Source organism: Tenrec ecaudatus, chromosome 17, assembly GCF_050624435.1.
Source record: "Tenrec ecaudatus isolate mTenEca1 chromosome 17, mTenEca1.hap1, whole genome shotgun sequence".
Taxonomy (NCBI): Eukaryota; Metazoa; Chordata; class Mammalia; order Afrosoricida; family Tenrecidae; genus Tenrec; species Tenrec ecaudatus.
The window spans coordinates 16,891,367-16,909,434 of record NC_134546.1 but is presented as its reverse complement, the minus strand read 5'-3'; the positions used below and the strand labels follow the sequence as shown (position 1 = coordinate 16,909,434).

Below are 18,068 nucleotides of genomic sequence, written 5' to 3'. Positions count from 1 at the left end.
GGGACAGGCGTCCCGCCGGGCGCTGTGGGCGGGGCCCCCGCGCTCGGGGCGCAGGCGTCTTTGTCTCGCGCGAGGCACGCCGGGAGCGCGCGCTGGGGGTGGAGGGCGGGGGCGCCCTCCCCGCCGAGAAATGCGACCCGCGGCAGCTGGGGCGGCGACAGCTCAGAACAGGCCGGAACTGGTTCCGCCATTGGCGCCTCCCCACCCCCCCCCACCCCCGCCCCCGCCCTCGTCCTCAGGCTGCTCCGCGCACCTTTTCCTGCCCCGGCCGCGTGGCCGCCCGGCGCGCCCTCCCCTCCCCCCTTCCCTCCCCCTCCCCTCCCCCTTCAGTTAACAAAGGGCTTGGAGCGAGCCCCCCGCGGTCCCGCGCTCGCGGCGCCGACGTGCGCGTTCCAGTATGGCCACGGTTTCCAAAGAATCAGGGAGGCCCCCCACGGGCCTTGCTTTGCCCGCTGTGCCCGTCGTCGCCCGCGTGCTTTTTCTGTTAAGTACCGGCCCAGTTGAGTCTTACATGGACACGTGTCTTTTTAATTGTGTACGTATTTATAATGATCTCTCTCCCACCGGCCCGGGCTTAACAAGCAGGGGACATCCTTTCCTATGTCCCCCCCCACCCCGCCCCGTGCTGACTGGAAATCACGAGAGCGCGTGCGCGACGCAGTTAGTCCTTTTGTTTTCCAGAATGGCGTTCTGTAACGCAGACGCGTATACATCGTGGAAATCCTAAGTCCCAGCTGGGATGCGCGCTGAATGGCTGGGTAGCAGTTTTCCGTTCATATAACAGTTGTGCCGTTTGTGCCTTTTCCTTTGCTGTTTTGTTGCTTTTTGCCACCCTAAGCCATGCTGCAATGAATATACAACCCCAAAAGCCGTAACAGTTCACGTGGTTCCCCAGTAAGCTCCGCGAACTCTTTCTTCATCCCTATGAGCATTCTGTCAGCCTGCAGAGCTTAAATATCTGCACCGGCCCTGGTCCCTCCGCACCATTTTACCCCTCCTACAGGCGGCCTTTCCCCTCTCCAACTTCCTGTTGGACCCGTAGGCTCGCCCTTCCTTCCTCTGCTGGGCCATGTTTCCTTCGACCCTTCCTCATAGTTCATTCTCCTCTTCCAAAGAGGCCCCCAAGCTGCCCAACCTACGTGGGGGAAGGGAAGCTCCCGCTTCTTTGTTTTACGGCTGCTTTATTTTGATTCGCTACACAACTTGAAACACTTTTCATCAGTTTTGTTATTATATATTAATTACACCCTCTTGGCTCATAATTGAAAAGGTATAAAAGGGCGACACAGCCGACCTCTACAAGCTATCCATTTTCTTCCTGCTGGTACCAGTTTCTTGTGCTTTTTCTCCCAGAAAAAGGATAGTTGGGTGTACGTCAGAAAGGGCTGGCTGCATCATTCGCTGTTGTTGTGTGCAGAGTACAGGGGTTTTCAAAGGCTGTAACCTGTTGAGAGCAGGTTAGTCGGGTCAGCTTTCTGAGGTACCACTGGGTGGGTTCAAAGCGCCCACCTTTGGGCTAAAAGTCAAGCACTTCACTGTTTTCACCGCGGATTCTATAAAACGGGGGTGTAGTACAGACTGCTCTGCAGTGCTGCAAAATTTCTTGTACGCCTCCCTGCTCTCTGGCTCTCCATCAACCTTTCATTGTGCCACCTCCTCTGAACACTGAAGCTGTTTCCCTAGGGCAGCCCAGAACTCATCTTTACGCCCATCTTTTCAGGTGCCCCGTATCGATCGCTTGCTGGGCCCTGATAGAATGGCCTTTGCCATATTTCTTTGCTCTTCTACCTTTCACTCTTTGCTCCTAGGCTTCTGGCTGCCCACTCTCAAGGCCTGGCCCTTTCAGTCCACTCGGTGATTTATCCAGTACTCAATAGCAAATCCGACAAGGAAATGACACCTTTGTTCTTTGGGGTGTATTGCCTGGAAGGGACATTCTCCTGGGTGGACAGAGGCCAGGGTTAGAATCTGGAGACTACCCTTTCCTGGCCTACAACCACCCCTGCAGATGGCTCAGCATCTCTGGTTTCTCACCTGAAGATCCCCAAGGTCCTGACTCCAGCGTCAGTGGGGTTACTTACAATGACCATTCTCTTCTTTCTCCCCCTCCTTTTCCTCCCTGCATCCATCCCCTTACCAGGGGCCACCTCTTTTCCCTCTTGCAGTATCTCTGGAAGCCCTCCTTTTTCTGAATACCCAGTGTGACTCTCCCTGGAGAGAGGACCCCTGATGGTATAGTGGGCTACACAGAGAGCTATTTGTTAATCACAAGGTCAGCTGTACGAGCCCTCCAGTTGCTCTGTGGGAGAGAGAGGAGGCTGTCTGCTCTTGTTAAAACGATTGACATCCCAGATACACATGGGACCATTCCACTCTCCGTTCACTCGCTGTGAGTCAGAGTCAACTCCATGGCAATGAGTTTGGTTTGGGTTTGACTCTTTCCCAGAAGACCTGATAGGGTTTTGATATTTCACCAAAAGCCTCCTACAATGTGTCCTGGGAGGGGTGGTGGTGGTGGTGAACGGGTCTGTTCTTGAAAGATTATACCCCGTTTTTGTCCCACTTTATCTGTATCTCGTTAACAACACTTTGCCATCTTGAAGGACTGCTGCCTTCTCACTTGGTCTACCTTCCCCCCAGGGTAGCACTTTGCACATGGTAGAGGATCGGGCACGGAGAGTCCTGAGATCAGAAGTCCAGGTGGCTCTGATGCTGTGTAATTGTGCTACCTTGATGTGTCAGCCTTTCTGAGCCTTGAATGCCCCCCAATCTAAATCACCAATCCAGATCGGTGTGCTATTGTGTAGATTGAGAAGCCATGGTAGCGCTGAGAATGAAGTGCTGGGCTGCTGACAGCAGCATCAAAAACTTTAAAACTCCGTCTAGATGCAAATGCTAATCACAGAGCCAAATACTGCTCAAGGGCCCTTGAGGGGCTTTACTCTAGAAAGACAAGCAAGCTACAAACTGGGAGAACCTCTTCACCAACCATATATCTCACAAGGATCTAAGAACCAAGTATATATATATATATATATATATAAAATTTTGGAAACTGAACAAAGAAGAGAACCCAATCATAAAATGGGCAAGGAACTGGAATAGATATTTCACCAAACAGAGCATTAGAATGGCCTCAGACACAAAAAGACGCTCCGTGTCATTACACATCAGAGGCCAGCTCACACCACAGTAAAATACCATTATATTCCCTAAGATGGGCATGATTTTAAAACAGCACAAATCTGAAAGAAAAAGAAAAATATGGTGAGCATGCGGTGAAGTTGGAATCCTTTACCCATTACTAGTGAAAATGCACAAAGGTGCTGCTATTGTAGAAAGCAGAGCGCCAGCTTCTCAAAGCACTAAAAATAGAACCACCATATGACCTAGCAATTCTACTCCCAAGGAACACTTGAAAGGTCTTCGGCTTGAAAGCCGAGACTCAAAGAGCACCTTGAACAGCAGTGTTTGTTACAGCAGCGATTCAGAACAGCCAAAAGGTAGCAAAAACCCGGTGCCCATCAGTGGGTCAAAGCGGGCCCAAACTAGCACGCGCAATGGAGTTCTGGGCCAGTAGGAGAAATGAAAACCAAAAAATTTTTTAACTTTTTTTTGTGTGTGTGGAGTTGTTTTTTGTTTTTAATTGACAGGTTTGGGGAGCACCAGGGAATGTCCATTTTAAGTGTTTTCTAACTTTCTATTGTATATTAGGTGAAGGTTTAGAGAGCAGATAATTTTTATAGTCCACAACTTATCAAATTGCCCAATGCCATGGCCGGTTTCCATAATTGCCCCTTCCATCTCATGTTGAATATTCTCTCCCCTTCACCCAGATTAACCCCTGTCTACCCTCTAGAGAAATGAGGTGTTAATATGCTCATACAGGAAGGATGGAGCTTGTTGGAATGAGCGAAAGAAGCCGATCACAACAGGGGCAAATACTGTATTACTTCACATATCAAAGGACAAGAAAAGGCAAATGTATAAAGACTAACGTTATTAGTGGTTCCCAGGAGAGAGGGAACTGAACTGTACTAGAAAAATATCACCTTCACCTTCACCAGTAAAAAAAAAGAAAAATATCACATAAAGAGTAGGCTCCCACAGCCAACTATTAGAATTATTGCCCATAAGATGTGCACCTGTACAAAGTTGGGTTGGCAAAAGTTGTATGAGGGACTGAACTCACCCTGTGGCTCAACTGTCAGCCCAACAATAGGCAGGTTTATAAGGGGAGCAGTAACTCTAGGGAGGTACCCATTCCTTAGGATCCTCAAAGTAAGATCAAAAGAGCATCATTTCCCTAAGGACCAAGGTCAGAAGGGCTAGGGAAGAAGAAAGAATGGAAACAGGAAACGGAGGAAGTGGGGGTACGTGATGTTATATTGTGGGGACTGCAATTAGATGAAGCAATGTATGAATTATTGAATGGAAAACTGATATTCTCTGCACATCTTTACCCAGTTAAGAAGAAAAGGTTTCAACAATTTAAAACCTAAAAAGGTGAATTAAAAAAATTGGGTGATATATTTACAACAGACGAATAACAACAACAACAACAAAAGAGAAGCTGCTTATACACAAACAACCAAACACTTCACAGGATTTGGTTCCTTGATTTTGGGGGTTAGAGGTATGGTTTCTTGGGCGATCCCAGTTAATTGGCTGGATACCATGTTTAGTGCTTCTTTCTACCTCCCAGTTCATTGTGTAGTGCCTGGGTCTTAAAAACATGGAAGGGGCCATCAATTGGTCTCTAGTCACCTGGAACAGCAGAAGGAGGGTGGGCAAAAAGAGGAAGATGTAAAATGTGGGGCTAATTGCCTCTGTGAACAACTGCTTTTCTTGATAATCGACCAAGAAAACTAGATATTTCCTGATTACTGTTACATAACTTTTTGATAAAAGATGCCATAGCAGAATATTGATCTAAAGAGGGGTGGGGGTACAGATGCAAAACAGAATGGCACATGCCAACGAACTCTCGTTTTTCTGTAGTCACAGAGGGTGGGTAAACCCCTACGACTGAGATTATCTTTAAATCTTAAACCAAAAGTATCCCCTGAAGACATCTTAAAATCAAACAATAGCCTGTCTGAACCAGTAAAAGAAGAAGACCTGCCTTGAGAATACCGCATCACTAGGAATCAGGATGACTCAATGGCAGTGTGGTGAGCAATATACTCTTTTAGGAATGAGCTATCTGTATGGGATCAGATTGATAACAGCAACTTGAAAGATTAAATAGGAACCTTAAGGAGCAGTGAGTTACCAGGATGGTAGTGAACTACTCAGGAAGGAGGGTGACCAAAGCCCTCATGGAGGAAGCACGCCAGCCTGTGCGATCACAAGGTGTCAAAAGGATCAGGGATCAGGCATCATCAGAACAAAAAATCATATCATTGTGAATGAGGGAGGGAGTGTGGAGTGGAGACCCAAAGCCCATTTGTAGGCCACTGGACATCCCCTTACAGAAGGGTCTCGGGGAGGAGACAGCCAGTCAGGGTGCAATGTAGCAATGATGAAACATACAACTTTCCTCTAGTTCCTAAATGCTTCCTTCCCCCCACCCCACTATCATTATCTCAATTCTAACTTATAAGTCTGGCTAGACCAGAGGATGTACACTGGCACAAATAGGAACTGGAAACACAGGGAATCCAGGGAGGATGATCCCTTCAGGACCAGTGGTGCGAGTGGCAATACTGGGAGGGTGGGTTGGAAAGGGGGAACCGATTACAAGGATCTACATATAACCTCATCCCTGGGTGATGGACAACAGAAAAGTGGATGAAGGGAGACGTCAGACAGGGCAAGATATGACAAAATAATCATTTATAAATTATCAAGGGTTCATGAAGGAGTGGGGAGGGAAGGGGAAAATGAGCTGATGCCAGGGGCTTAGGTGGAGAGCAAATGTTTTGAGAATGATGAGGGCAATGAAGGTACAAATGTGCTTTACACAATTGATGTATGCATGGATTGTGATAAGAGTTGTATGAGCTCCTAATAAAATGATATATTAAAAAAAGGGTGAGCAGGTTGTACAATTTGAAAAACTTCATCAAGGCCACTGGTTTGTACGTGTGGAAGTGATTCGATTGGTGTATGTTTTGCTGTGTATAGTCTCAACAACAAGGGAAATTAAAAATTAAAAAGATTGATTCCTTTTTCAAAGTAGAAAAGCCATAAGAAGGTGGGAAATCTGAGTGAAAACGCAAGGTTTTCCCTCTAGGTTGCAGTATCAAAATGTGGGAGCTGTTTTCTTTGATCATTCCTTTTCGATCAACTATTAAAAAACTCCAGAAGTTGGAAATAACGTCAAGTTTGAACAAGGGGAGCATGATTAAATGATAGTTAATGGAAATAATCGGTGGCCAACAAAATCCTGTTCTTGAGGAATATTAAACGCCATGGGAGACCAGCCCTATACAAGCTAACAGAGAAGAAGACTGAATAGGGTGGTGTGTAGAGAAGGAGGTGTGAGAGGTGAGAGGGCTCTCCCACCAATTCTCATTGCTTTTTATTAGGTCTCTAAGTGGGGCACCTGGTGCCAGAAAGCTTGGGACACATTCCAGGGCCCAAGTCTTACACAAACAGTTAGTTCACTCCCTGCCTCCCAGGAGCCAGGGATTCAGAATGGATGAACCAGGAACCTAGTGCTTTGGGGGAGGCCACAGCCTGCCCCAGATCCAAGGCCAGTCTTTGGCTTGCCTCTGTGTCTCCACAGCCTGACATTCCAAGGTCCTTCCTCCCCTACTTCTCTCAGCTGGACACTAGGCTTCAGACAATAGAACCTCTCAGGGCCTGCTCTCTGGCACCGGTTCCAGAGTGGAGTTGCAGGAAGGGCCCCTCCACCCACAAAAGCAGACTCTAAGTATGGACACTGGAGAATTGGCCTCCAGAAAGAGGAACCCAGGGCCAGAGAAGTGGCCGAGCATGAGCTGTGGGAGGTGGCAGGGGAAGCGGAGGGGTTCCAGGGAGATGGTGATAGTCATGCTGGTTGAAGGATAGTAAGGATTTGGGAAGTAAGGATGTGATCCCTGAAATACCATACTATGATTAGTATCTTACCCTCATTTCATCCCCCAGGCAGAGGGGGAGGAGTGGAAAGGAAAGGTTTTATTTCAAACATCCTTTCTCTACTTACTACAATTTCCATTGTAGAAAAACATGTGGAAAATAGATCAGTAAAAGGCAGCGCTGTGGGTTCTAAGTGCGGCTCAGCGCAAGGTCGGCAGTTCCAGTCTGTTTGGAGTTCCGTGGAGAAAGGCGAGGCTGCTCTGGTAAAGACTTGCAGTAGAGTTGCTCTGAGCGGGGCTCAGCTGGATAGGAATGGGCTTGGTTTGGAGGTTCCTTGGAGGTTAAGCACTTTGCTATGCCTTCCAGGCCCTAAACTTCGTCCCCCAGGGTCGCCCAGGAAAGCAGTCCCTTTTCTTCTGCTCCAGCTCTCTCTCCCCACTGAGGTCTGGTCATGTGCCCCACCGTCTTCATCTTCCCCCACCCTCATGCTCTCCTTTCCAAACTCCTTCCTCCTCCGGGCTTCTGTGTAGTACGTACGCTTTGGGCTGATAACCATAAGGTTGGCAGCTCAAAACCACCAGTCACTCCTTGGGAGACGGAGGGAACTGTCTACTCTCCTAAGGAAAGAGTCACAGTCTCAAACCCACAGAGCAGGCTGGCCCTGCTCTCGAGGGTCACTGTGAGTCAGCATCGACTGGGTCGCAGTGAGTATGATAAATATAAATGGGAAACTGACGGAGATTCTTTATGTATTGTCTTGTTGACTGTAATTTTTACACAAAGGAAATCACAGCCTGCCTATTGTTGATCAGGTAGGGAGTTTTCCCAACTTTTTTTTTACCACCGTCCACATCCTCGAGCACACCCATGATTGCTTCCTCGAGATAAACTTTGGAAGAGGACTTATGGCCTCAAAGAATACAGTTTTCAAGGTTTCCACTGCGTATTGCCAATTTGGGCTCCAGCTTATCGAATTGTACTCCACCAGCTGCATAATGGTATCTTTTACATGTCTGCATCTGGGACAAAAGTGGGCATTGGTTTCCAATCGGGTGCTGAAAGGATTTGATCTTGTCTTCAATGACATTGTTGGGGAGGCTGAACATCCTTTCCGCTGCTGCCCCTTCTCAAGGGCATGGTCTCTGTCCTTTTGCTCCTTATAGGAAGGACATCAGGCATTTTCTCCTACTGATCTACCTTCATCGTTTTTATACATAAAAGCATTTACTCTTTGAGATACGGGTTGCAAGTTTCTTTTTTTGCATGTCATTCTTGCGCAGGGGCCATGCTAATCTTCTCTGCGAAAGTTTTTTTTTTTTTAACATTTGTTTTCTACCTCTCCATTCTGAATGTTTTTTTAAACATAGAAAATATAGAAATAGTAAAAAAAAGAAAAAGGAACATAGAGAAATAGTCACACATCAAATTTCGCAATCTTGTTCCTTGGAGGTTTGGGATTCTGGTTTCACGCCCTAGGTGGCAAGTTTTAAATAGTCCCATGACATTCCCTGACAGCTGAGATCTAAGATTAAGTGGATAAGGTTATAAACCTAGACAGCCCAGCTCCCGGCAGACACAGCCAGTGACTTTTTAATTCTGTGACTTATAAGTAAGGAATTTTACGTTGCAAATTGCTACTATAAAATACCTATTTGAAGGAATATAAAAATATATATATATAAATAAAAATATATATTTACATGCACAGGTAGTCTATTATTATTTTCTCATTAGAAAGTCTGATTTGCCTATTGCATCTGTTTCAGACAATGACTTTCGAGAAGGGCACAAAGAATATTTTAAAATTTCATGTAACATGTGATGTGATATGATCAAACTGTTAAGTTCCAATAAAACTGTTTTTAAAAATGTTATGGAACAATACCCTAACTACATGTGATATAGTCTGACATTTCTACTGACTAAATATCTTACATTCTCTTTCATTAAAAGTTTTCAATGCGGTTTTTGTGGTAAAATTAGGTGCCTCGGCGGATATTTCGGGTCAGCTGACACTCAAGTGTATACGGTAAGTTTATCTTGACCCAATAAGTTGATTTAACAACGGCATCTTGACTTACGTTTCAGGACCAGGAAGAGGGTGAATTTTACCTACTTCCAGGCCACATTCACTCATCTCCCACTCCGAAGGCATGGCCTTCGTAGACCTACAGAGGGTCACTCTGAGGACCTGCATCAGAGCACTGAGCCTGAACAAAGCTTCGATGGGCACCTAACAGGCACAGGCTGGCCTTGGATTCCCATCCTGAGGTTAGAGTAAGGCGTTTCTAGTTCCATGGCCTCCACATCCCCAGTCTAACTTAATCCCTCGAATGGCTCCTGGTAGCTTCCTCTGTGTGATCGGGAATCTGTGGACAAAGGTCAACAGGGTCTGCTCCAGCTCAGCTGTCCTTACAATTGGAGCCACAAAACCCAACTGCCACCATCTCTGCAGGTCCACGGAGCCCCACTTGGAGAAGTCAGCCTCCCGGGCCAAGGTGAAGACTCACCAAGCAATGTGTTCAGAGAGAAAGCTGATAGGCTTAAGAGAATGAAGCGCCGTAAGACAACCCTCAAGGTACAGTAAGTCAGCCTAGGGTTGGGGTCAGAGATCTGAGTTCAAGCCCCCATTCTGTCTGCTCTATTTCCCCAAGTCAAGTACTCTGTGTCTCCTTGTTCTTGTCGGGCAATGCTTAGAATATCAGCAGCTTCCTCGAGATGGCAGAGAAGTGGTGAAATAGTAGTAAGGTACTGGGCAGGTACAAGGGTGCTGGGCAGGTACAGTTGTTGCTGTTGCTAATTCACAGCAGTCCTGGTGACTGAAATTCCATTAGACGACTGGCCATTTCATTTAATCATGGGATTTGTGCCAAGAACTTAAATCCAGTGAGAACTAATGGGTCCAGTAGCCAGGAACGAACGTTAGAACTTGGGCCAGGCACCTCTAGTTATCCAGCCTGCTAGACTCACTCACGTCCACCGAGTCAATTCCGACTCATAGCAACCTTCTAGGACAGGGTAGAACTGCCCCTTACGGGTTTCTCATATGATAACTCTTTGCAACAGTAGAAAGCCTCATCTTTGTGCCTCAGAGCTGGCTGGTGGTTTCGAACTCCTAGCCACAAGGTTAGCAGAGACCCAGTGGATAACCTTTATACCGCCAGGACTGCTAGAACTGAAGTTTGCTGTAAATGGGCAGTTTTCTCTTACAGGAGCTCAGACGCACAGCTAAGTTAAGTCGAATGTGTGATATCCAATCTGTGTTTCTTTTTCAAGAGCCGTCAGGGGTTCTTGGTGTGGGTGGAGGTCAGATGCTTACAGACATCCCTGAAGGCAATCACTGCCAGACTGCTACCTGGCTCCACCACAGGGGTGGGCCTGCTCCCTGCTGCTGGAGACAATGGATGAATGGTTTCTATCAGTTGAGCCAGGGAACAGGTCAAACCAGCTCTGTGACATCCAAAGTTAGGCTGCCATAGGATCCACCCATCTCCATGTGTACCCTCAATCCCTCCTCTTCCTATTGCATGCATACCCCTAGATTACCCCCTATTACCTATAGCACAACTCCTTCCTGTGACGTATGTCCTCACCTGTAATTAGGGGGCTTGCACTAATAATATAATATATAATATAATATAATATAATATAATACAATACAATAAATATAATATAATATAATATAATATAATATAATATAATATAATATAATATAATATAATATAATATAATAATAGCCTGGGCTAGCATTAAAGATTCTTTCTCTCTCCCTCCACGTGGACCACCAAGCGGGACTGAGGTGAGCATGCTACCATGAATTGTGTCTCACTCCATTTCAATACTTCTCTTCTATCTTTCATGCTCTCGATAACTTTACTACAATCTTCACTGGCCCCGTAATGCTGTGTTAGGGGCTGGCTTCCCCTGACACTTGGTGAGTGAGCCACCCTGTCAGGTACGTTTGAGCTTTCTAGATTGTGTGCTTGCCTGTGTTGATCTAGAACCTGCTAGACTCCCAGAAGTGCCTTTGGATGAAAAGCACCAGTGTAGTCACCTTGGTTTCGTTAAGGCGAGTTTTCACATTTCCATGGCTTTGGGGAGATCAACACTGCAGAATTATTGCAAGAATTCCACCCCCCTGGGTGGCAGTTTGATTCTGTCAAGATTAAAACAAACAAAACACCACAAGAAAATAAACCCATTGCTACTGAGTGGATTTCGACTCATAGCTACCCAGACCGGGGGTTCTGAGACCGTAACTATGGGAACAGAAAGCCACATCTTTCTCCCACAAAGTGGCTGTTGAGTTTGCAGCACAGAGCCTGCAGTTATCAGCCCAATACCTAACCCACGGCGGACTGGTACCCTGGGCTCCTCTGGCAGTCCCATGGGGCAGTCCTCCTCTGTCTTTTGGAGCGGTTATGCATCAGAATCAGCTGGACGGCAGAGGGTGGTGGTGGGAGAGTGGTGATGTCAGGACACACGGAACAACTTGCAAAAGAGACTGAATTTTGTAGCTCAGGACTTTCCTATGGGAGGGTCTAGAAGTGAGAAGGCCGTTCCTCTCCCCTTTGCTCTCCTCAAGAACAGTATCTTCTGAGGCTGTGCATGGGAACTATGCCTCCCGAAGAGGATTCCCTTTCTCTGAGAAGCTCCCACACCAGAAGGAGTCTCAGTAACCACACTCCAGGGCCACTGGGCAGACACCTAACCCAGGCAGGCAAACCGAGTCTCTCTCCTGGGAATTGAGAACCTGAACAGAGTCCCGGAGCCAGGCAAGCTTAGAGCCGCAGCACGGACGTCGCTGTGTCCTGGAGGGAAGCTTCCTCGGCCACTCCGTCCCTGCCAGCCTGGGCCTGTTGTCTTGCCTCTTCCATCGTTTTCCGAGCCCCCTCAGCCTCCTCATAACATCCCACTTTGGCTTAGGTAACCATAGCCAAACCTGGTTGGGAAAGGGGCCCTCAAACCCAAACGCAAACCAGAAAGCCATCGATTATCCAACAGCAGCCAGTGAGTCCAGAGACGTGGTAGAGTGGGAACACGGTGGCCTGTGCCTCTTTCTTTCTTGTTGTCTCCTTCCAAATCTGAGCTTTGAATCTTGGCTCCTCAACTTGCCAATCCCCAAACCAAACTCACTGCCATCGAGTCGATGCCAACTCATAGTGACCCTAGAGGACAGGGTAGAATTGCCCCTGTGGGTTTCCGAGACTGTAACTCTTCACAGGAGTTGAAAACCTCGTCTTTCTCTCACTGGTGGTTTTGAACTGCTGACCTTGTGGTTAGCAGCCCAGTGCGTGACCACTACCCCACCAGAGCCCTCCTCTTCAACTTGCCAGTCATATAAATTTAAGCAAGTGACTTGCCCCTTCAGAGCCTTAATTTCCTAGACTATACAATGGAGATCACCTCCCTCATAAAACTGGGTCTTTAATGAGTCAAGTGACATTGATCATGGTCAGCCAGAGACCACGTTTGCTTGTTCTGCAGTCCTCAGCTGAGTGGCAGATGACCAAGACCTTGCACAAGAGTGATGGTAGGATACTATAATATAAACACCTTTGAGATAGTTCTCTGTTGCCAGGAATCCTTTCTTTTCCACCCTCTCTAAGAATGAAAGGTCTGATGCTCTGCTTCCTGGAAGGAGCTTTTGATGGTTTGCTTTGAAACAAATCCCAGTGCAGAGGTTTCTCCATCTAGAACTCCAGTCACCTCTGACTCACAGCGACCCCTAGGGCAAGTAGGATTGCCCCTGTGGGTTTCTGAGACAGACTTTTTTTTTTAAAGATCATTTTATGGGGGACTTTTACTGATCTTATCACAATCCATACATCAATTGTATCAAGCATATTTGTACATATGTTGCCATCATCCTTTTCAAAACAGTTTCTTTCTACTTCAGCTCTTGGTATCGGCTCCTCTTTCCCCCTTCCTTCTCCCACCTTCCCACCCTCCTGGACCCCTGATAAATTATAAATTATTTTCATATTTTTACACCTACATTTCTGTTGTTTGTCGCTCTGGTGGGGGGTGGTTATACAGTGGTTATACGTCGATCACTGCAATAGGTTGACCCTTCCTCCCCTTCTGCCCCTCCTTTCCCCCAACCCTCCTGGTATCGCACCTCCCATTTCTGTTCCTGAGGGGTTCATCTGACCTGGGTTCCATGTGACGTGAGTTCTTATCTGTACCAGTGTACATGCTCCTGTCTAGCCAGAACTGAAAGGCAGGACTGGGGTCATGATAGTGGGGTGGGGTGGGGTGAGGAAGCCTCAAAGAACCAGAGGAGTAGTGTGTGTTTCATCGGTGCTATACTGCAGTCTGATTGACTGGTCCCTTCCTTGTGACCCTTCTGTGATGGGAGACTGAAACTTTCTATGGGAGTATAAAGCCTCATTTTCCTCCTGAGGAGCAGATGGTGATTTTGAACTGTTGACCTTTTGGTCAGTAGTCCCAGGTGAAACCCATTATGCCCACCAGAGTAGTAACTATACTTAAGATGGTCTTGTCTTAATGGCACTTAAAATATCTGACTGAGTTGTAACTTAATTGCATGCTTTGATAAAAATTAACAAATAATTTTAAATAAATAAATAAACTTTAAAAAACACAAAAAACTGAGACATAAAAAAAATGACTGTATGAATAAGAAACTGAATGAATAACATACGACACACACATCAGCCAGGGGGACAAACAACAGAAACCTAAGTGAAGGGAGACTGTAAAATATGAAAATAAAAATAATTGATAAATGATGAAGGGTTCACAAGGGTAGGAGGCGGGAGGGGGAAGAATAAGAAACTTTGAAACCTTTGGTCAGAGCACCTGTCTGTTTTTCTGGTTGGGAAACCGCAACAACTGTCTGTATGAACTAGGTTAAAGTCTAAGCAGCTTAGAGTTATGTTCCTCAGAGAAGCTTCCCCAGGAGCTAGGACTGGGAGTTTAGAAACTGCCCCGTCCAATAGTCCTGGTTCACATAGGTGCAGACATTTCAGGCAGTAAACATTTCCAGAGCCTATGAGGTTCTGTCCTGTTACAGCACTGCCTGGGAGGTCCCTGGTTCAAATCCACTAGGTCCTCTTGGGGAGACATTTGAGAATCTCTGCTTCCATAAAGATGTCCAGCCTCAGAAAGCCCATGAGTCAGAATTGACTCCGTGGCAGGGGGTTTATATACCAGGAAAAGGAATCTGGAAGCGCTTGACTGTTAACCGAAAGATTAGCGGCTCAAACCTCCCAGTAGCTCCTAGTGCTCTAAAGAGAACAGCCAGCCAAGAGAACCCAAAGGCGGAGTTTTAACTCGCTCACATGGGTTTGCCGGGAGTTGGCATCACCTCCAGGCACCCAACACCAACACGGGCCAGGACTGGGATGCGAGCTGAAGGGCAGACATGGCCTGGAGTGGGCTGTCCTGTCGGGAGGTGGACAGAGAGATACAGGACAGAGTAGACTGAGAGCAAGAGGAAGGCACTTCTCTGAAGGAAATGGGATTTTAAAAAAATGTAGCTTGTGACCCAATGTTGAAGCCTTGGAGAATTATGTGTTTGTTTGTATTGACTACAGGTAATGGGCGCAGTAGGGTGGAGGTGGAGTCAGATTTTAAATCTGGGAGAAACGGATCGATAAACATTCTAAAGCACATCCTGGAAGCAAGGTAGAAAAATGGTGGGCTTAGAAAGCAAATGTTTTGAGAATGACGATGGCAACAAATGTACAAATGCACTTGTCACAATGGATGTCTGCATGGATTGTGATAAGAATTGTACAAGTCCCCAATAAAATGATTTAAAAAAAACCCCAGTGGGCTGCCCTGTGCACAACGGGAGAGACCTGTGGCACCCTGGACCTGGGAAACAACTGGGAAGGTCTTTTTGAAACCACGAAGATCCAGGGGCACAACCCAGCCCCCAGGAGTTCTTGTCCAGTGACTGTGCTCTGATGGATTTTCAGAACGTGGCTATGTTAGAATTTGCCGCTCTTTCATTTCCAGGGAGACAACCTCCCACTTGTGGTCCACGTTCTTCCCCTGGGGGCTCCCTGGGGGAGAGCCCCTCCTTCAGGATTTAGGGACCAAAGTGGCTGATGGTGTGAAGGATTCCTAGCCCTGGTCACCTTCGCCTTCACCTAGTCCGCACCAGGCTTTGCAATGCTATCTCGGTACCCTCTATTAGGTTGGCCTCAAAGATGGACAGAGGTCCAGATGGCGAGAAGGAGAAGGAGACGTTTATTCTGAGTTCCCGGGCTCCTGCAAGGAGTCAGTGAAGTCGTGCTGCCTGGGAGGGAGGGAAGAGCAGAGTGATTTTATCATCTTTTTTATTTAATACATTATTAATTCATCACCAAGTGTTTTTTAAAAAAATCATTTTATTGGGGGGGGGCTCATAAACTCTTATCACAATACAGACATTCATACATTGCATCACCAAGTCTTTATGGAGAACTTATGATACATTAGGAACAATTCAAGGTCCTAGGGATGTGTCAATGAACCCACAAGGTCACGCCTGGATGAAGCATTCATACCGATGTGGGTTTCTTTCTTTTCTTTTTTAAAAATCATTTTATTGGAGGCTCCTACAGCTCTTATCACAATCCATACAAACATCCATTGTGTCAAGCACATTTGTCCATATGTTTCCATCATCATTTTTAAAAAGGTATGTTGATTTTTAACCCAGTGTTTGCTGCCATGAGGCAGCACTGTCCGGGACGCATCCTGACTAGGGCCTCAATCAGAGGGGCAGCGTTGCCTAATGGTTAATACAAGGGACTCAACTCTCTGACCTAAGTCAGTAGAGTCCCAGGCGAGTGTCAGCCCCGTAGGGGTTATTTAGAACCCTCCTGCTTCTTGAATAGACTAGATTCCCAAGCAAGTTCATTGATGATGGAGTTAGTGCCACCTGTCCAGTAGAAATCCATTCATGTCCACATGGCTAGTTTAGAATTTTCTCACAGTGATCTTGAAAAAAGCTGAGCCCCAGAGGTGAAATTAATTTTATTAACGCATTTCAGTTACCTCAATATGCTCACACCCGTCTCGTTTTAACATGGGGTCACTATCAAAATTAATAATAAAGTGTAAGGTCTTTTTTATTCCCCTTCCCTCCACCACCCACCCCATGCCCATAGGAAGCCTTTGAAATCTGGCTTCATAAAGTGCCATTTGTGGAAAATTCCATTCTCTTTAGTTCCATCTTCCCATCAACTTTGGAGGCCCGCTGTATTGTACATCTCAATTCATTCATACTTCAAGCGGCGTCGTGGGTAATGAGTTGGGCCGCTAACTGCAAGATCAGCAGGTTGAAACCCCTGCCTCTCTGAGAAAGATAAGTCTGTCTATTCTTGGAAAGTTAGGGTCTTGAAAACCTACTGGGCCATTTCTACCCTGTTCTATAGGGTCGTTATGAGTCAGAGTCAGCTCACTGGCTTGTTTTGTTCTTGATTTTTCAAGTGCTCAATAACTACATGAAGACAGTCAGGTTTAATGTTTCCTGAGCCTTGTATGCTTCCATGCATGCGTTCCTCTGGGCGGGTTCTGTCTCCCATGAGGCTCTCCCCTCTCAGGGATGGCCAGGCTTGGCCCAGGACTTCTGTTGTGTCAGGTCTGAGGCTGGTGTTGAAGCAAGCTACCCTGATCCTTGTGCGAACAGCCCCACGCTTTTGCCCAGTCTCCCGCCACCCGCTGGGCTCACCCTTGTGTCAGCTGGCCTGCGTCCACTGGGAAACTTGTGATCATAAGAGGAAAGTTACACTTTCTGTCTTAATTAAAAAAAAAAAAAACGCAAAACATAACATTTTGGTTGGCCCCAAATCTAGCCTTGTCCAGGGCCAGGGTGGGGAGTTCAGGGGATCCACTCTGATTTCGGGTCATCCCACCCAGACCCTACCCCACAGGGGGTGGCAGCCCTGTGGTCTCTGAAGCCAAGCAGCATGAATCAACCTTCTGCTCCAAGCCTCAGAGTAACTTTTGTTCCTCAGTTGTCAGCTGGATAGATATAGACAGACAGACAGACAGACAGACACACACACACACACACACACACACACACACGTGCTCGTGCATGCGTGGTAAAACCAGGCTGAGGGTTTGGTTATCAAATGGAAAGGCATGTTTTACCATCATTATTAAGACAATCCTGACACTGCACTCCATTGTCACACTAGGGATTGATTGCTGGGCTGTCCTGCCAAGGAATTCCTCTCCAGGAAACTGGGGGAAGGGGGTGCAATTCAGAGCCTGACTGAGGGGCCCAGTGATTTGGGAATTTATCCACCTACAAGTAGGGGAATGTCTGCAGCTCCCACACAAGCCCAGGGCTTCTGGGAGTCACTTGTCATACACTTTAGTCCATTATTCATCCCTGTAATTCAGTGCCATGACCACACATTAAAATTGGTTGGGCAGCTTTTACATTTTCTGAGGTGCAGACCCAAACCAGAACAATTAAGTCAGACTCTCTGGAGGCTGTAGCCAGGTGGAGGTAGGGTTTGCAGCCTGGGTGAGAGCAGGAGCTCTTGTCAGCAAGGTGCATCCTCCGCAGTCAGCAAGGTAGCAGGGCAGCCGCATTTCACTGCCCCTCCCAGCTCTCCTTTCTCCATCTGGTGGAGAAAGGACACTATGGGGAACTTTATCTTAGATTCTCCCTCTCCCCACTTCAGAAAAAGAGGAGGACTTCTTACCAGGAGTCCCTGGGGAGTATAAAAAACTAACAGGCTCGCTGCTACCTGAAAGGTTAGTGGTCCGGTCCACTCAAAGGTGTCTGGGAAGAAAGGCCTGGAGATCCACTTCGGTGGTGGTGGGGGGTGGCGGGGGGAATTACCGTTGAGAAAACCCTATGAAGCACAGTTCTACTCGGACAGGTATGGGGTCACCATGAGTCAGACTCGATGGTCAAGGCTAGCAGGATCCCCACGTCAGGAGCCCCTTCCTTCTACTAGTGCGGTGCTTTGGCACGCCATAACTCCCCTCCCACTCCCTCCCTTTCTCAAACTCAGTCAGTTTGACTGTCTTTTCTGTTCAGTTGATAAACATCCTCAGTTAAC

At 47.0% G+C, this 18,068-nt stretch overlaps 1 non-coding gene across 1 annotated transcript; it reads right to left on the bottom strand.

The window, feature by feature from the left end:
• Positions 1-8,260: 8,260 nt before the first annotated feature.
• On the bottom strand, positions 8,261-8,362 carry LOC142431158 (U6 spliceosomal RNA). The gene has a single exon (XR_012780716.1). It is a non-coding gene; the product is annotated as a U6 spliceosomal RNA (small nuclear RNA).
• Positions 8,363-18,068: the final 9,706 nt, after the last annotated feature.